At 41.6% G+C, this 17,478-nt stretch overlaps 1 protein-coding gene across 7 annotated transcripts in view; it reads left to right on the top strand.

Annotated features, from left to right (window-relative positions):
* The window catches only part of PPM1L (protein phosphatase, Mg2+/Mn2+ dependent 1L), a 256,846-nt gene that overhangs the window by 98,972 nt on the left and 140,396 nt on the right, over positions 1–17,478 (top strand). The window lies entirely within an intron of this gene.

Below are 17,478 nucleotides of genomic sequence, written 5' to 3'. Positions count from 1 at the left end.
TTCGTGGAACATAGCTGAAAACCACATAGGCTCAAGGCCTCAAGGTGTTAGATTAAGGAACACCTGCGCCTTTCAAAAAGACAGGAGAATTAGGTCAAACACAAAGGTCAGAGTTTAGGCAGGACAAAAGAAATGGGTTAGGGTCCATATCTGGCGACACTCTAACCGCCTGCTCTCACCAAGCATCCGGGATTGGTTTCCTGGTCAGGGAACCACACTACCTGTCTCTTGGTTGTCATGGGAGCTGTGTGTTGCTGTGTCACTGAAAGCTGTACCACCAGGATTTCGAATACCAGCAGGGTCACCCATGGAGGACGGGTTTCAGCGGAGCTTCCAGACTAAGACTAGGAAGAAGGCCCTGGCCAACCACTTTCAAAAAAGACTGGCCCTGAAAACCCTATGACTAGCAGTGGAGCGTTCGTTGTCTGATAGAGAGCCAGAAGGTCAGAGGATAGGGCAGAAAGACTGAGCAGGGTTCCACTCTGCTGTCCACAGGGTCCTAGGAGTCGGAATCAACTGACGGCACTAACAACAAAACTAGAATTTGTGACTGAGACATAGCACACAGTAAATATTTTGACTGAATTTTAATTTATTGTTAAAGTGATATAAGAAAAACAGTAAATACTAGTTTTACACATTTGAAATGTATATAAAGATATTAGCTGTTGTGTTTAGGATTTTAGGAGAATCAGTTACTTGTCTGTCAATATTTGCTTTCAAAAGTTTGTGGAGGATCTGGATAGATCTTTTATCCTAATATGTAGTAGTGTCTCAGATGATTTTTTTAAAAACGTGAATATATGTGAATTTCCTTCCATACGATCAGTCATCTTGGCACGGAAAGTGTTTTCTTCCCACCACAACAGGGCCACCTCCTTCCTGCTGCCAGTGAAGCCAAGCAAGGAGAGTCTCCCCTGCCGATGCCAAGGCCAGGGTATTCTGGGTTCTAAGGATCATGTGGGCAGCCTTCCCCCACAAAAGTCATGTTCTAAATACTGCTTATATGCTGTATACAGTATTACTGGCTGTAGTCAGTGGCATAAAATTTTAAACTAATTAGATGCTTATATGCCAACCTGGCAATTTAATAATAGTTTGGAAATTTTTGTTTTAAAGTCAGAATAACTGCCCTCTGTATAGGTGACCTCTGTATAGATGGACTTTGGGATGTTACCCACCCTTGCACTGGGTAAGTGCAAGCCCATCCTCTGTGAAGAGCACAAGCACATCTCGATTTGTGGGATGTCCATAGTGTTAGAATCCAACCTTGCTCCAGTAGAATTATGATCTTAGTTAACTTAATACACTTCACTCTGAGGAATTTTCTTATCCTAATGGATTGCATCATGGATTGAGGATTTACAGGCTAAAACCTGCTTACTAACCAGGCTCTGTTCTTACTCTTTGCTGCCAGAAGACAGTGTGATGTTTCATTTCAAAGGGGTAAAAGACTGTTTTCCCTGTGGATCAGACATTTGCTGGACTTTTGGCTACCCAGCATCTGAACCTCTATTCTTATTTGGGTCAAATTCTTTGTTGTATAGGCCTTTGTGGGAGGTAGGATTCCTCCTCCAGAAGGGGCTAGATCCTGCCTCCTCTTGTCCCAGGATACTAGGTCTCAGGCATGTGACTTAGGCTAAGCCAATCAGAATCACTCATTCAGAACTTTGAATCTTGAGGGCATGACTCAAAGAAGTGGAGACAGTTGATTCTTGTTAGCAGTGGTGGTGTCGAGCGTCCAGCGACATCACCGTCCAGTCACAGCAGTGGTGGTGAGGGAGGTGTGTTAACCGGCCTTTCCTGTGACTGAGGCTCCTTTTCCCGGCCTCCCTTCAGTCTCTTGATTCTGGCTCATTTCCAGGCCAGGTTTCGAGCTTTTCCTTTGAGTCTTAGAATTCTCAATATCCTTCCGATAAACTCCTGTTTGCCTTTTCAGTCTGCCAAAGTTGGTTTCTGTTGCTTGTAAACAAGAACCTGACTAATTCAGTGTGTGAAAGCTAATGGTGGCAGGTTATATTTTCCCAAAATGGTCCCACCATTGTATACCCTATCCTATGTGCCCTTCTTACAATGTGGTTTTCCAGTCTTTCAGTGAGAGGTCGGGGGTCTGTGTTTCCACATGTTAAACCTGGGTGGTTTGCTAGACTGTGGTGGAGTTGATGATGGGTGACTTCCAGGGTGAGGCCATGAAAGGCAATAGAGTTTCCACCTGGTTCTCTTTCTTTCTTGTGACCTCTGCCTTTCGAGCCCTGAGTCCAGGTGCCCTGAATCTGCCATGTTGGAGCGATCACATGGAAGAACTACGTACAGTTAGAGGGGATGCCGGAGGAACCCCAGCTGTTTCAGCTCCCAGCTGTTTGAGTTTTCTCAGTTTAGTTGACAGACATGTGAGCGGGTGAGCTCTCAGATGATTTTAGCCCCCAGCCTTTGAGCTGGCCCAGCAGATGCCGAGTGGAGCAGAAATAAACTGTCTCCATTGAGCTCTGTCCAGATTGCAGATTCGTGAACAAAATTAACATTGTTCTTGATTTAAGCCACTTTGGGTTTATTATGCAGCATTATATATCTGGGACTGCAGCTATTATAAATATTCAAACTAGAACACCTAAGTTGCAATTCCTAGTGTAGACTCCTGCCTTCAGATTCTTAAAAGACAGGGTTATTGATATGGAATGGACTTAGTGATCTAGTTTCCCCCTTTTGTGGTTTACAGATTGAGTGGTACTTATTTGGTCTTTTGTAAAATTACTTGGCTGGAATAACGTTACAGAGTTTTAATGTTGTTGGAAATATAAAATAGCAAGGCTATCTTCAGTATCGAAATGTTACAAATATTAGTTTTCTGGGTATTTATAACCGCTCTACGTTTGATTCCACTGTGGCCGTGATAAAATGTTGCTTGGCATTCCCCTGTTTAAGGATGTCTCTAAATGTAAATTCATTCCCTCTGTTAAGACCCTAACACATCCTTCAAGAAGCAAGATGAAAATGCTGCTTTTCTTTTGGGTCGGTTGTCCCAGACCTACAGAGGGATTTAGAGGGAGTTTTAGAAATGAAAGAAAAATAGTCAAAAGTTAATGGGGATTTACTGTGTGCCAGGCCCTCTGCTAAGTGCCTGCAGGTCTTCTCATTTAATCATCACAAGAATGTTATGAGGTAGGTTTTATTACTCTATTTTATAGGTGAGGAAACACATTTAGGTTAAGAAAACTTGCCCAGGTCACATAGCTGGCAGCTGGGATTTGAGCCCAGGACTTTGTGTCTCCAGGGTCAGTGTATTTGTAATCACCATGCTGTACAGCCGGAATGCCTATGAGTGATACTTCAGCACGTTAGCTCCTGCTTTCCCTCTAAGGTCCCTCGTATTCAGTGAGTGCACACACAAACTCTAGCCGTTTCACGCATTTCCCTTTCACATTCAGACAAGGATGCACTTGTCACACCTTTCCTATTTGCTATAAGCCCTGGACTTGAAGGGGCGCCACTTACTCTCTTAGGAAAAGTGTGAGAACGTAAGCTTTATGGGGATTTTTTTAAAGATTGGCCCTGAGCTAACATTTGTTGCCAGTCTTCCTCTTTTTTTTTTTTTGTTTTGTTTTCTCCCCAAGGCCCCCAGTACATAGTTGTATAATCTAGTAGTAGATACTTCCGGCTGTGCTGTGTGGGATGCCACCTCAGCATGGCTTGATGAGTGGTGCCGTGCTGGTGCCCAGGATCCGAACCAACGACACCCTGGGCCACTGAAGCGGAGCAAGCAAATTTGACCACTTGGCCACAGGGCCAACCCCTAAGCTTTATGGATCTTGATGGCCTCTGTGGCACCTTGTTTCCACCAATTCTTTGAATCACATGTACTTTTTGTAGGAAGTATATAAGTTATATACAAATGATGCAAAATAATTTATCCTTCGTGATGACACTAATTGCTCAGTGTTTAAAGTAGAAGATTCCTACCTCTAATCAAATTTGAATGACTTGTGACAGTAATTCCAGGGTTCGTGGGCCTCTGAGGGAAGAACTTGGAGGCTCTTCTGGTTTCGTGTGTGTGTTTGTGTACTCTCCCGTCACACTTGTTAGCAGGAATGATGGCAAACTGTTCCCCCCTGGAGTCCAAAGAGAACAAGGAAAATGATGTTGAATGAGGTCCTGATTACCTTAGTGTCTTTTCATATGTACGTCATGCCTAGCTTCATCAGCATAGAGGATTTACAGGAGGAAACTGGCAAACCAGATATTAGAAGAAATTCATCTCTGTGCTCTTCACAAAGCCCAGGTCTCCTCTCTGACAGTACTCCTGTACGTTACTGCAGACACTGTGCTGTTACCATATGCTGTCACCACTGCATTTTGTATTTAGAGGAATTGATTTCCTAGCAAAGAACAAGCGCCGGGAAACTGAGCACTCCCGTGTACTCTGCACTGAGTTACCAGAAGTCCTTTTAATGCAGAGGCTCGATGACGGCGCAGCGACAATGGTTGAAGTGCTGTATTGCGAGAGGGGCATGTTCTGTTTCCCCAATAACACAGAGGGAATGAAAAAAGGCTTTATGTTGTTTTTGAGTCTTGCACACAAGAACCTGGGCCTAGCATGTAACAAGAAGCCTTTGCTGTTTTTATATCCTTTGAGAATGACTTTTGCACCTAGGCAACCAGTCATCGGCTGTGGACCCCAACTATGGGGGAAAAGGAAAGTTTTGCTAATTAGCCACAGAGACGTGGACATTGCCTTATTCTAGAGCATCTGGGTTTGCAAGAATCTAGCCAAGGACAAAGCTTTCTTTTGTTTTTTTAAGGCTGATATCTGCTCTGGTGTTTCACTGCAGAGACCTAGATTTAACCTGCATACTCCTCTAAAGACAATTTATTATGAGTCATGTGTGTCCTAGGTATAAATCTGTCTTCAAACTCAGATTGGTAGGAAATACTTACAATTAAAAAATTCTTTTTGGATAGCTTAATTTTCAGCAAAGGACCTTTCCCCTTCCTACCGCACTGGAGAAAAATGACTTTTGTCATCTTTAGAGTTCTTCCCAACCCCACATTCATGGCAACCTGGGGATGGCAGTTGTTTCAGCTGAGATGACTCTTGCCTCAGAGTGCACATCCTCTTCAGCTCTGGCCACTGTCTGTTGCTTTCTGATTATGCCTGGCTCATAGAAATCACTTTGGCTTTTGAGGCTGAGCACCCTGTGCCTGCCATCTCTTCTCCATAGGTCACCACTTACATTGGCCCAGTTGCACTGCATGCAGTTAATTCAGCTCACACATGTGCTGACATAGGCAAACAGAAGGTTTTCTTATCTTTACTAAGGATTTGGGGTCAGAGGTCTAGTGAGAAGCCATGGAAGAGAAATTCAGAGTGGGGGGCGCTATTAATCTGCTCAGGCTGCTATAACAAAATATAATAGACTGGGTAACTTAAACATTTCTCACAGTTCTGGGCAATCCGAGATCAGGTGCTGGCAGATTTGGTTCCTGGGAGAGCCCTCTTCCTGGCTTAGAGACAGCCGCTGTCTCGCTTTGTTCTTACGTGGTGGAGAGCGTGTGAGCAAGCTCTGGTGTTTTATGAGGGCACTACTCCCATCATGAGGGCCCCACTTTCAAGACCTCATCTTAACCTGATTACCCCCTAAAGGCCCCATCTCTAAATACTGTAGGGGTTAGAGTTTCAACGTATACATTTTTGGAGCATACAAAGATTCATTCCCAAATAGAGCCCCTTTTCAGATTGGCTTAAAGAACTTGCAGATGTAACTGGAGAAGTAGGAAAGCCTAGAAGCCTCACTCTTAAGTGTGTGGGTACTTCTCAAAAATACCAGGTGCAGGGCGGGGGAGGCACAGGTGATCCATCATAATGTGGAACGTCCCTGCACAGTATTTAATAGGGCACATACTCAATGCTAACAGAATACATCTGAGCAAATTCCATGTATTTATTATGCCAGGTGGAGGAATTCCCCTGTGGTTAGATCCTCCCCAGGATCCACCGCTAAGCTCCCAACATTTGTTAAACTCAGAACCTAAGTCTGCTAGCAACTGAGCAACTAGTTCAGCTTTGCTCAAGGAGAGTGATGCACCTGTGTGCAGGGAAATATTTATTTGCATTTCAGGTTTTGAATGTAGCTAAGAAAGAGAAGGCAAACAAAAACAGCATTTCACATTAAAAGAGTTTGGAAGGTTACATCCTGCCACAGGGGTAACTCATGAACCTTCCCATGTATCTGGCCCCTAGCGGGTGCTTCTGAGAAAGAAGTGCAGCCTCTTCTTCCTCCCCTCTCTGTTTGAGGTCGCCAAGCTGTTGGGGGAAATACTTTATGCAATTTTAATTTGTTTTCCAGTTGGATTATCCAAATTCTGAAGCTAAGCAGTTCCATCCCAAGAATGAATGAATCCTCTCTAGACTGTAAATTGGAGAACTAGGGCCTTTTATTTCTAGCTGATAATTAAGGGAAATAGATAATCTCAGTTGGATGGAGTATCACATTCAAAAAGGGAGAACTCTCCCCAAGGCCCCTCCCCTGCTCCTGTCAGTCTGAATGCTTATTATGTTTCCTTTAGCTCATTAGCTCTGTGGAAGGTACTGGTGGGTCAGAGAAAGCAAAGGGGACAAGGGAAGAGAGAGAACTTTTGCCCCAAGGATCTTATAAATTAGTTGGAGGAGGTATACACGTGAAAATGTTTAGTAACAATTCTGGCAACATATGATTAAAAGCCGGAAAGAATTGGCAGATAGTAGGTTCCTGTGGGACATGGTTAATCAAATCAGAATCTGTGGAATGCTTGTTGAAACAGATTCCTGTGTCCTACCCCTAGAGTTTCTGATTCTGCAGTTTAGTGTGGGGCCCGATAATTTGGATTTCTAATAAGTTTCCAGCTGGTGCTGATGCTGCTGATCTGGAGACCACAATTTGTAACTGCTCTAGGAGGTCAGGAATGGAGAGATGATGACAAGGGTATGATTGATGCGTGTGGAGATGGTGCTTCCTGTCGTCACGCACGTGCTGCAGTTACACACGCTTCTCTTTTCTTGCCCCATTTTAAGAGGACAGCTTGTAGCACTCTTTAAAATATCCACATTTGGTATCATAAGCAGAAAGCCTGCTCTTTCCTATAATTAGGTAATTTTCCAAAAGGAGAGAAAATTTATACCATCTTCTTGGCAACAGTAGGAGGAGAGAAACAGCATTCTTGTTTTTGCTTTGACCATTATTGTTTTATCTTTTATCGTTCTCCTGCTTCCAGCATTTGCCCCTAGATTCCCTAATGTACGTTGAGAATTTTTTTCTGTAGCCAAACGCAAATAGGAAACACATGTTTTTGGATTCACAACCAATTAAGTTAAAATTAGGAAAATGGAGAGGAGAAAAATTCAGAAGTAATGTAGGGTGAAGAGTTCAGAAAACAAGCTTCCTGAGAAACGGTTATTTGGTGCTTTTGAGAAGAACACTTGCTGATTGAGTATATACATTTCTGGAGAAGAAATGAATAAGGTTTTTCCATCCTCTAGACAGGGATTTGTCATAATGTTTCCTGCAGCAAAGTGGGAGGTTTCATTGCTGTTAAGTCAGTAGCAGTCCAAATTATTCTACTCCCAATATGTGTTCCTCCTACTTCATATTACTGCAGAAATAGCATTCTGCAGTGGTGGTTGTTTTGAAAGCAAGGAGTTGTTACTTAAATGCATTTGAAGTTTCTATCAAATACCAGTACAAACAGAAGAAAAAGTTTTCCTAATGTATTTCTGTCCCCTGCTGAAACCAGCTCCTAATTTTCTAATAATTTTTAGGTTGATCTCATCAAGTTGAATTGGGGCATTTTGAGCAGGACCAAGTTACCACAAGTCCTCCTCTCCAAACCACATTTTCCTCCATTCTCTTCTAATGATACACATTCATCTCCCCAAATACAGTGATCTTAGGATTTGGGGATATAGTGAAACTTACCGTGTGTTTCATAGGACAGTAGGTCTTTGTTTTACTTTATGGTAATTTTTTAAATGCTTGTTGCATGTGCTTCTTAATAGAGAGAGCAGCTTGTTATTTTTTTCCCACTTTTTCAGCAACATTTGAAAAATACCACTCTTCTAAGGTACTGTTCTTCTATCTTGCAGCATACCAATGCATACATGTAGTTAGGCCCTAGGGAGGAGGCTGCTATTTTTTTGCCAAAATTTTAACACAGGATTGAACAATAATCTTTTGAATGTGAAGACACACGTTATGTGATATCTTTCACTTTTGTTCTATTTTTACTTCTAAGAAGATTGAGGAACTGGTTCTAAGAGAGGACACCATTTCTTTTAAATGTTTTCTTCCAGTTTTTTTCATGCTAAGGTAACAACTGAATTATGCTGTCAATTCTGGAAATGGAGTTATCAATTTTTTTTTTCTTAATTTGGCAATAGCATAAAGACAGAAGGTTAGGAGAGAAGACAGTGTGAGGAAGTGTGTGGAGTCTGATTTGTACATAATTCTGTTCTTGACCAGTATCTTTTCAGAATAATTTTAAGACACTCCTCCCCTTCTTTCTTAAGATGGTAGAATCCTCCAGCATGGCTCATTCTCCAGTTTTCATTCTCTTAACACTAGAGTTTTAATGATTTCAGGATCTGCTTCCATTTTCAACTATTCTCTCGAGTGTTTTGTTTTTTTTAATATTTATTCTTCCTTTTCAGAATTCTTGAAAGGGTTTTCATGCCATGGTACATATTCAGTGACATCCGTCTCTTCTAATTTGTGTCCGATTTTCTCGAGATGCATCTTGAACCAGTCAAGTAATTAATTTATATTTCATATCCTTAATCTTTGAATAGAGGGAAGGAGAAAGATCATCTGTCTCATATTTATGGTTAAATAGCACTTAAAAATTTGATCTTAATATATATATATATTTTTTTTCCTTTTTCTCCCCAAAGCCCCCTGGTACATAGTTGTGTATTTTTAGTTATGGGTCCTTCTAGTTGTGGCACGTGGGATGCCACCTCAGCATGGCTTGATGAGTGGTACCATGTCCGCTCCCACAATTCAAACAGGCAAAACCCTAGGCCACCGAAGCAGAGCGTGCAAATTTAACCACTCCTCCGCGGGGCCGGCCCCTGATCTTAATCTTAATTCCTCAATATACCTGAATAATGCCTTCCCTACGAGTTGATGTAATCTGTTTCCTCTATGATTATTAGAGTAGACATCATCCTAAAGGACAGGAAGTAGCTGATTTCTGGATTCTCTAGAACCTTTCCCAGGCTACTACAGCTGGCACAGCGTAGCACTTAGTTGAAGTTTGAGTGAACAAAGGAACATGTAAAGCTTTGAGGAAAAGTATGCATATTTTCGTCATGGGTTCCATTTGATTACTAAACTGTAATATAAAAAAGGGCATAACTTTTGGCTTACTTTATGATTTAAAAATACTTTTTTTATGAGACTTTATTTTTTCGAGTAGTTTTAGATTCACAGAATAATTGAGTGGAAAGTACGGAGATTTCCCGTATACCCATACCCCCTGCACATGGATGGCCTCCCCCATCATCAACATCCCCCACTAGAGAGGTACATTTCTTACAACTGATGAACCTGCATTGATACATCATTGTTACCCAAAGTCCATAGTTTACATTAGAGTTCATTCACTCTTGGTGTTGTACATTCTGTAGGTTTGGACAAATGTGTAATGACATGCATCACCATAATAGTATTATAGAGAGTAGTTTCACTGCCCTGAAAATCCTCTGTGCCCTGCCTCTTCATCCTTTCCTCTACCCTAACCCCTGGCAACCACTGATCTTTTTACTGTCTTTACAGTTTTGCCTTTTCCAGAATGTTATATAGTTGGAATCATACAGTATGTAACCATTTCAGATTGGCTTCTTTCACTTAGTAATATGCATTTAGTGTTCTTCATGACTATTCATGACTTGATAGTTCGTTTCTTTTTAGTGCTAATATTCCATTGTCTGGATGTACCAAAGTTTGTTCATTCATTCACGTACTGAAGGACATCTTAGTTGCTTCCAAATTTTGGCAATTATAAATAAAGTGCTATAAACATCCTTGTGCAGGTTTTTGTGTGCATATAGTTTTCGGCTCCTTTGGGTAAAAACCAAGGAGTGTGATTGCTGGATTGTGTGGTAAGAGTATGCTTAGTTTTGTAAGAAACTCTCAAACTGTCTTCCAAAGTGGCTGTATGATTTTTCATTCTCACCAGCAATGATTGAGAGGTTCTGGTTGCTCCACATCCTTTCCAGCATTTATTTGACGGGGTGTCTGCGTCCTAGAGGGTAGCCATTCTAATAGGTGTATAGTGGTATCTCATTGTTTTAATTTGCATTTCCCTGATGACATATGATGTGGAGCATGTTTTCATACACTTATTTGTCATCTGTATATTTTCTTTGATGGGGTGTCTGTTAAGGTTATGCCATTTTTAATTGGGTTGTCTGTTTTCTTATTGTTGAGTTTTGAGAGTTCTTTGTATATTTTATGTAACAGTCCTTTATCGGGTATATAGTTTGTTAATATTTTCTCCCAGTCTGTGGCTTGTGTTTTCATTATCTTGAGCTTGTCTTATTTTAATTTGATTGATTCTTGAATGCATGGTAGAGTCACATTGTGTAAAATTTCAAAGGTAGCATAGTTTCCTAGAGTTGCCATAACAAAGTACCACAAACTGTGGGTGGCTTTAAACAACAGCAGTTTATTCTCTCGCAGTTCTGGAGGCAACAAGTCTGAAATCAAGGTGCTGGCAGGGCTGTGGTCTGTCTGAAGGCTCTAAGAAAGAATCCTTCCTTGCCGGTCTGGCTTCCGCTGGTTGGGGGAAATCCTGGGTGCTCCTTGGCTTGCAGCTGTATCACTTCAGTCTCTGCCTCTGTCATCGCAGAGTCCTCCCTGTGTGCCCCAAGCTGTGTCTCTATCCAATTTTCTCTCTTTTTATAAGGACATTAATCATTGGATTAGGGCCCACCCTAACCTACCATGACCTCTTCTTAACTTCATTATATCTGCAGAGACCCACTTTCCAAATAAAGTCACCTTCACAGATATGAGGGGGTGTTAAGACTTGAACATATCTCTTTTTGGAACAGTTCTACCCCCTACAGATACAAAAGTGTATAAATGAAAGGTGTCCCTCCCACTGCTGCCCCCAGGTCACCCAGTTGCCCTCCTCAGAGGTTACCAGTGTTATTTTAGACTTAATGTGGAAAAAGTCTCATTTTCTCCCTGAAGAGTCAGTCTTGTTCTCATGTTTCATTCATCAAAACTTCTTGAGTTTTAGTCACTGAATTTATCCCATGTCCTTACCGGGGTTCAGAGATGGGGAAGAAAAGGTTCACTGTTCAAGTAGAAACTAAATATAGTGAACCTGTATTAATCATTGAGTGAAACCAGTGTAGGTCCACGTGGCTCCCTCATTCAGTGTCAGACATTGTGTGGGTAGCACTTCATCACTCACTTGCTGGCACAAAGTAGGGTGGTGCTAGCTTTAAATCCTAGTAACATGAAATCCCATACTATTTGGGTTGTGAGATTTCTTATTTAGGTGCATGTTATTAAACAATTTTGAAATGAATTTGTTGCTGTGCGTGCATTATATTGCGAAAATGATGCTGTTAAAATAAAGCTCTTTGTTACGAGGCACTGCTCAATTGAATTACATGAAATTTATGAAGGATAGTTCTGTTCCATGATATATAACAAAATTTGTATGAATATCCTGTGCCTTCTAAAATATATATATAAAAATGATGTATAATGCTGCACAGCATATTAAATGATCTGTAAAATCCTGCAGTAAGCAACCAACATGTTTAACTTTGTTTAGCCTACAGTTTTCCATGAAGCTCTTTTTAAAAAACAGTTACATTTCTCGTTACGAGAAATAAGGTCTGAAAGGGGAAGGTAGACTTAAAACATTGAGTCAGAAGCCAGGCGGTGAGTTAGGGCAGAAGGTGGAACTTTCATGCTGCCTGTCTCCAGCAAGGAGGTGACTTACGTTCTTCCTGTTGCCGTGGGAACCATTGGCTTGCTGTTTCAGAGGTGGAGGAGGGCGGTGGATAGGGGAGAGAGCCTGGGCTTGGGGCTTAGACAGATCTGGTGTGAATCCCAGCACTGCCACTTACTAGTTACGTGACCTTGGACAATTTACTACGTTTTTCTAAGCCTAAATTTCTTCATCTATATAGGGGGAAGACACAGTTCCTGTCCCTAAAGAGTTTACCACCCTAGTTGGAGGATGAGTTTCAAAGACCTGTGGTTATGTAACGAGAATATGATTGTTGCTTTAAGAGATGTCCACAGTGGTTGGAGGGTTTTAAAGGAGGTAGAAGCCAGCCAATCTTGGACAGTCTGGAAAGGTTGTGTGGAGGAACTGGCGTTTAGGTCGGTAGGTCTACATGGGTTAGCAAGACTGACACTTGGAGACCTAATAGTGGGGAGCATGTTCCAGGCAGAGCAAAAAGCAAGAGCAAAGCTATGGAGATAAGAAAGAAAAGACATTTAAGGACTAGCAAGTGGCCTTCTTTCTCCAGGGACAGTAAGGGTTAGGCAGCTATTTTAGCTTCGTGGCCCATGTGCTGTAAGGGACCCGGTGGTCCAGATAGTTTCAGCAGTGCTAATGGTGGCTTTTGAGTAGACTGATACACTTAATGATCACTCTGACACCATTGCCAAGTAAATACCCTTGTACTTGAATAAAATGTAGCTTTTTCTGGATGTTCTTAAAAATCTGATCACTGTACTACGGTGCCAGTACACGTATAATCTGGCACAGAGCCCCCAAACAATGGAATAGGGCCATTTTCAAAACTATTTCAGGATTTCTAAATTATCTTCCCAAATTAGTGTTGAGAGAAAGCTTAATAGATGAGTAAGATTTTAGCACTGTTGGGGCCAGCCTAGTGGTGCAGCAGTTAAGTGCGCACGTTCCGCTTTGGCAGCTTGGGGTTTGCAGGTTCGGATCCTGAGTGCAGACATGGCACCGCTTGGCAAGCCATGCTGTGGTAGGCATCCCACATACAAAGTGGAGGAACATGGGCATGGATGTTAGCTCCGGGCCAGTCCTCCTCAGCAAATAAAGGAAGATTAGCGGCAGATGTTAGCTCAGGCTAATCTTCCTCAAAAAAAAAAAAAAGAAAAGAAAAGATTTTAGCACTATTAAATAAAGTAAAACAGGTTTCTTTACTCCTAAACTTCTCTGAAGGCTTACTGTGCTAATGTGCAATGTGAGTCCCCTGGAGGGAGATTAGTGTGTGGTATTTCCTGAGGTTGTTGGACCTCAGAACCCTCTGTTCCCTGAGTTTATATTATACCTCCCAAAGATGTTCTCTTCCAGTTGTCAGGGTCAGCATTCTTATTACCTGTGGACCTTTTTTCCTTACCACTTCCCCTTCCAGCATATCAGACTCTCCGGTAGTGGTGGGACAGGTTTTCAGAAGGGTAGGAGCGATGAGGCTCCCTGGGAGTCTGATGTCTCCTGTCCACCCCTCCAACTTCCCACTCCCCATCTCCACCCTTTCTCTGACCCAACCTGTGGTGTTAGAAATCGTTCGGTCAGGTGCGTGAACAATTAAGGCTCACATTCTCCTAATCCCTAATTGCTAAACTTTTGCAGGAAAAACTTTATTAAAAAGTTGTGAAGAAAAATATAAATACACCATGTAAGCAAAGGCGGAGTAAGTTAGAGCTCCCCTCCAGAATAGCAGCAGACCCTTGGGATAGGGTGTACCGTGCCTGGACTGTCATCGTGCGAGGGCAGTGTGCTTGAGAGGTTACAGGCTCATTTGTAAGCCCAATTTACATTGATAGGAATATCTTAAACCCACATTAGTATATCTTCCGACCAAACAATGCAATGTGTAAAAACCTTTCTGCTACAGATTGAGGTTTGGTTTTTTAAAATTTAAATAAAACAAAGAGGTAGTTTGGTTCAGGATTATCAAGGATCTGCTCTGCAACTGATATACTTCTCTTGGTTGTTTCTTTTGTTTCTTAGGTTCTTAAGACTTTTTTGAGAGATTGGAAAGAGGATAAAATTCAAGTTTTTACTACATGTTAACATGTAGGAGAAGAAGAAGCAGGGGAGAATACAATTAATCATTAGATTCCTGGAATTTATTGATGATAATTATCGGTCATTTCAGTAGAAATCATTATTCTTTTGGCTGTATAACTGTATTTCTCTCTTTGATCTGTTTGGTATTTTGACAAAGATCTCCATAGTAATTTTTTCTTAATAGTTTTCTGGTAGAATTACATATATAGATAAAATTAATAATATAATAATTTATATATATTTAAATATATGTATATACATATAAAATAATAATCAATGCTTGTTAAATGTAGCATCATGCAGTAGGCCAAAGAAGGCTGTCTTCAGTAATTCTTTTTCTTTTCTTTTTGGTGAGGAAGATTGGCCCCAACTAATGTCTGTTAGCAAGCTTACTCTTTTTCTTTTCCTCCCCAAAGCCCCAATATATAGTTGTATATCCTAGTTGTAGGTCATTCTAGTTCTTCTATGTGGGATGGCACCACACCGTGGCTTGATGATTGGTGTGTAGGTCTGCACCCAGGATCCAAACTGGCGAACCCCAGGCCACCAAAGCAGAGCCCTCGAACTTAACCACTCCGCCACAGGTCGTCCCCGCTGAGTAATTCTTAGAAGGAAGATGTTTTCGCTTCCAGACCAAGTACCTCAAAATACACTGCAATTGCTTTCCTCTCATCATCCAAATGCATATACTTTCTGTTGGAAATTATAACATCTCTCTCTCCTTTTTATGTTGGATAAAATTTTTCTCTACATAGAAGGCAGGGAACCAATATAGGGAAATGCCTAAAGGAATGTGTATAAGTTGCCAAAATTTATACCTCCTGAGACGTTTCTGAAAGCATCATAAATAGCCTATAGTGAATGCCTTCCCTCCAGCTGAGCTTTTGAAATAGCTCACTCAGCATTTTTGTTAAATAATATCCTTGGGACATGAACCAAATAGCATTTCCTGTTTGGTCTCATGTGTCATTTTCCTGATTCCACAAACCAGTCTCCAGATGTCAAAATTTGAAGGTGAAAGTGAATGAAATGTTTTTATTTATAGAGTGCTCTAAATCAAACCAACAGACCAAGAGTATCCCCTGCACCCTGCCCTAGCAAATTGATCAGTGGTCCCAAAGTAAAGGCTTGACCCTCAGAGTTTTAAATCATCTTGAACCTTTGTTGTAGTTTAAAACAAGAGTATACTGAGAGGCCATTTTAGCTGAGTTGTGTAATTTGTTTTATAAATTTTGCCATAGTGAAACAATGATGGGCCCTGGGTAATCATTTGTAACAGATACTTCTCGGACCTTTACAAATGCTCCACTGAAACTCTGCTGCTATTTTAATATCTCCAGCATTGCAAGAAAGGTTTAGGTCGTTGGTTTCTGTTTCTGTTGCAAGTATTTATGAGTGCGGCTTCCAGGGGTGGAGGAAACATGAAAGTGCTCTGTGGACACCCAAGTGCTGTGTGAGTATTGAGTCTTATGTTGATTTTGTGGAGCTTGAGTTATCTGTTCTGTGTTTTCAAATGTGCATGTTTTATTATATTCTGTTAGATGAAAATGGCCTGTATAGTCTTTTGAGTTGCCTCTCATATGTCCAAAAGCTTGAGAATTAATAGACTCAATTTTAGAAAGAAGGATCCATAAATATCACCTAATTGTGTTGACGAAAATAATCCATAACCAATCTATAAATGAAAATTTGGGTGAGTTTATTCTGAGCTGAAATCTGAGGACCATGGCCCGGGGCCTTTCTTCCCAAAGGAAGAAAGGGCACCAAAGAAGTGGGGTGCACAGAATGGTTATATACCCCCAGAGAGGATGTTTCACATAGGATTGAAATGTCCCTTTTACAATAGTCACGAGACTGCTCTGTCGGCACAGCGATTGATGGAAACAGCAGGTAGGTCTCCTGTCTCGGTGAACACAGCAGGGTGGCAGTCTGTTGTCTCCAGCTGAGTGGTCACAGGTGAGCTGGGTGGTCAAAGGTGAGTGCAGCAATCAGTTCCTAGCCTAAGGAAAGATGCTTATTCCTAAGGAAATGCCAATGTGGGGGGAAGTTGCATCTTTATCTCAAGGGCCTTTGTTCTGGACATAGGAAATGTCTAAGCAGATATACAATGCGTGCTCAATGGCCACAGTCAGGCCCTTTTGAATAAAACCAAGTCAGGCCGAATTAGGTTTATACCAAATGGCTTCCTCGTATACTCCAATATATCCTATTGCTTGCCGTTTTTATTTGACCCATAAATATCACCTAATTGGGTTGCTTCATGTCTCATATCAGAAACAAAGGCCTCGAGAGGTGTCCTTTGCCTCAGATCACAAAGCTGGTTGGTGGCAGAGCTGACAGAGGAACCCCCGAATCCCCAGGTCCTGGCTTATTATTCGTTCTTTGGTTCAGTAGATGTGGGATCTTATTTAGCAGCAACATCAACACCACAACGCATGTTGGCTTTGCCCATTTTATTCGTATACTTTTTTTGGGGGAGTAAGTCATATACTCAATAACAAATTCAGCAGATTTGATTTTCCCACAGTCAGGCATCATGATCAGTTTAGAAGTGTGGATCTAAAGATTTTGAAATTCTAGATTCCTATGATATTTTAATTCATTTCATAAGAACTTGTTAACTTATCTGTTTTTATTCCTTCTTGCTAAACTACATGTCTTCTACTGTTTTCTCCCATTCCTTTTATTATACTGAGCCTTGGGGAGGAAAAGGAAGTTTTCATAGCTTGTATCTGATGACACATTAGCATTATTGCTTAAGAACAAGGGTTCGCTGTAACTTGGGACTTGACTGTGCAGGTGCAGCCTGACTCTGAGTTTCGTCCTCACGTTGGTGAGTGGGTGAGAAAGCGCTCCACGCGCCATTGGAAGACTTGGCTGAGTTCCTGCCCTGCTGCTGTTCACTTGCTGTTTTCGTTTGGGATGTCGTTATCCCTGCAGAGCCTGTTTCGTGATCGATACAATGGGAACAATACTTATCCATTGTGTATTTTAGAATGTGATGCTCACAGAATTTCTGAGAAATTTATAAAAGAGTGCTTTGTTTTGTTTGGGGCCCCTGGTCCTTTGGGTATTTCTCAGTAGGCACATCAAGAGTGTCACCCCAAACTCCCAATATCTGTTCATGAAGAAGGGGGGGGGAGAAAATGTTCTGTAAGTTATAAAGTGTAGCCTGAAGGCAGTGTGAAGTGGTCTAATATTGTTGGCAGGATCCCCCACCCCGCCCCCAAGTTTTTAAACTCATACCTTAGGACCAAGAAACGCTCCAGTCTATTTGCCATCTCCTCTTCTCTGTCAACGTCTTACCCTTCCCTGAAGCCCCTCTCAGCGCCCTTCTTCTTCACGCTGCTCTGACTCCCCTCTCCCTCCCTCACCAGGTTGGTGTGCTAGTTATCTTTCTGTACTTGGTCCAGACCTGGAGTAAGAGCT

This window comes from Equus asinus, chromosome 5 (genome assembly GCF_041296235.1).
Source record: "Equus asinus isolate D_3611 breed Donkey chromosome 5, EquAss-T2T_v2, whole genome shotgun sequence".
NCBI lineage: Eukaryota > Metazoa > Chordata > Mammalia > Perissodactyla > Equidae > Equus > Equus asinus.
The sequence above is the reverse complement of the archived record's forward strand: the minus strand, read 5'-3'. Positions and strand labels throughout refer to the sequence as shown.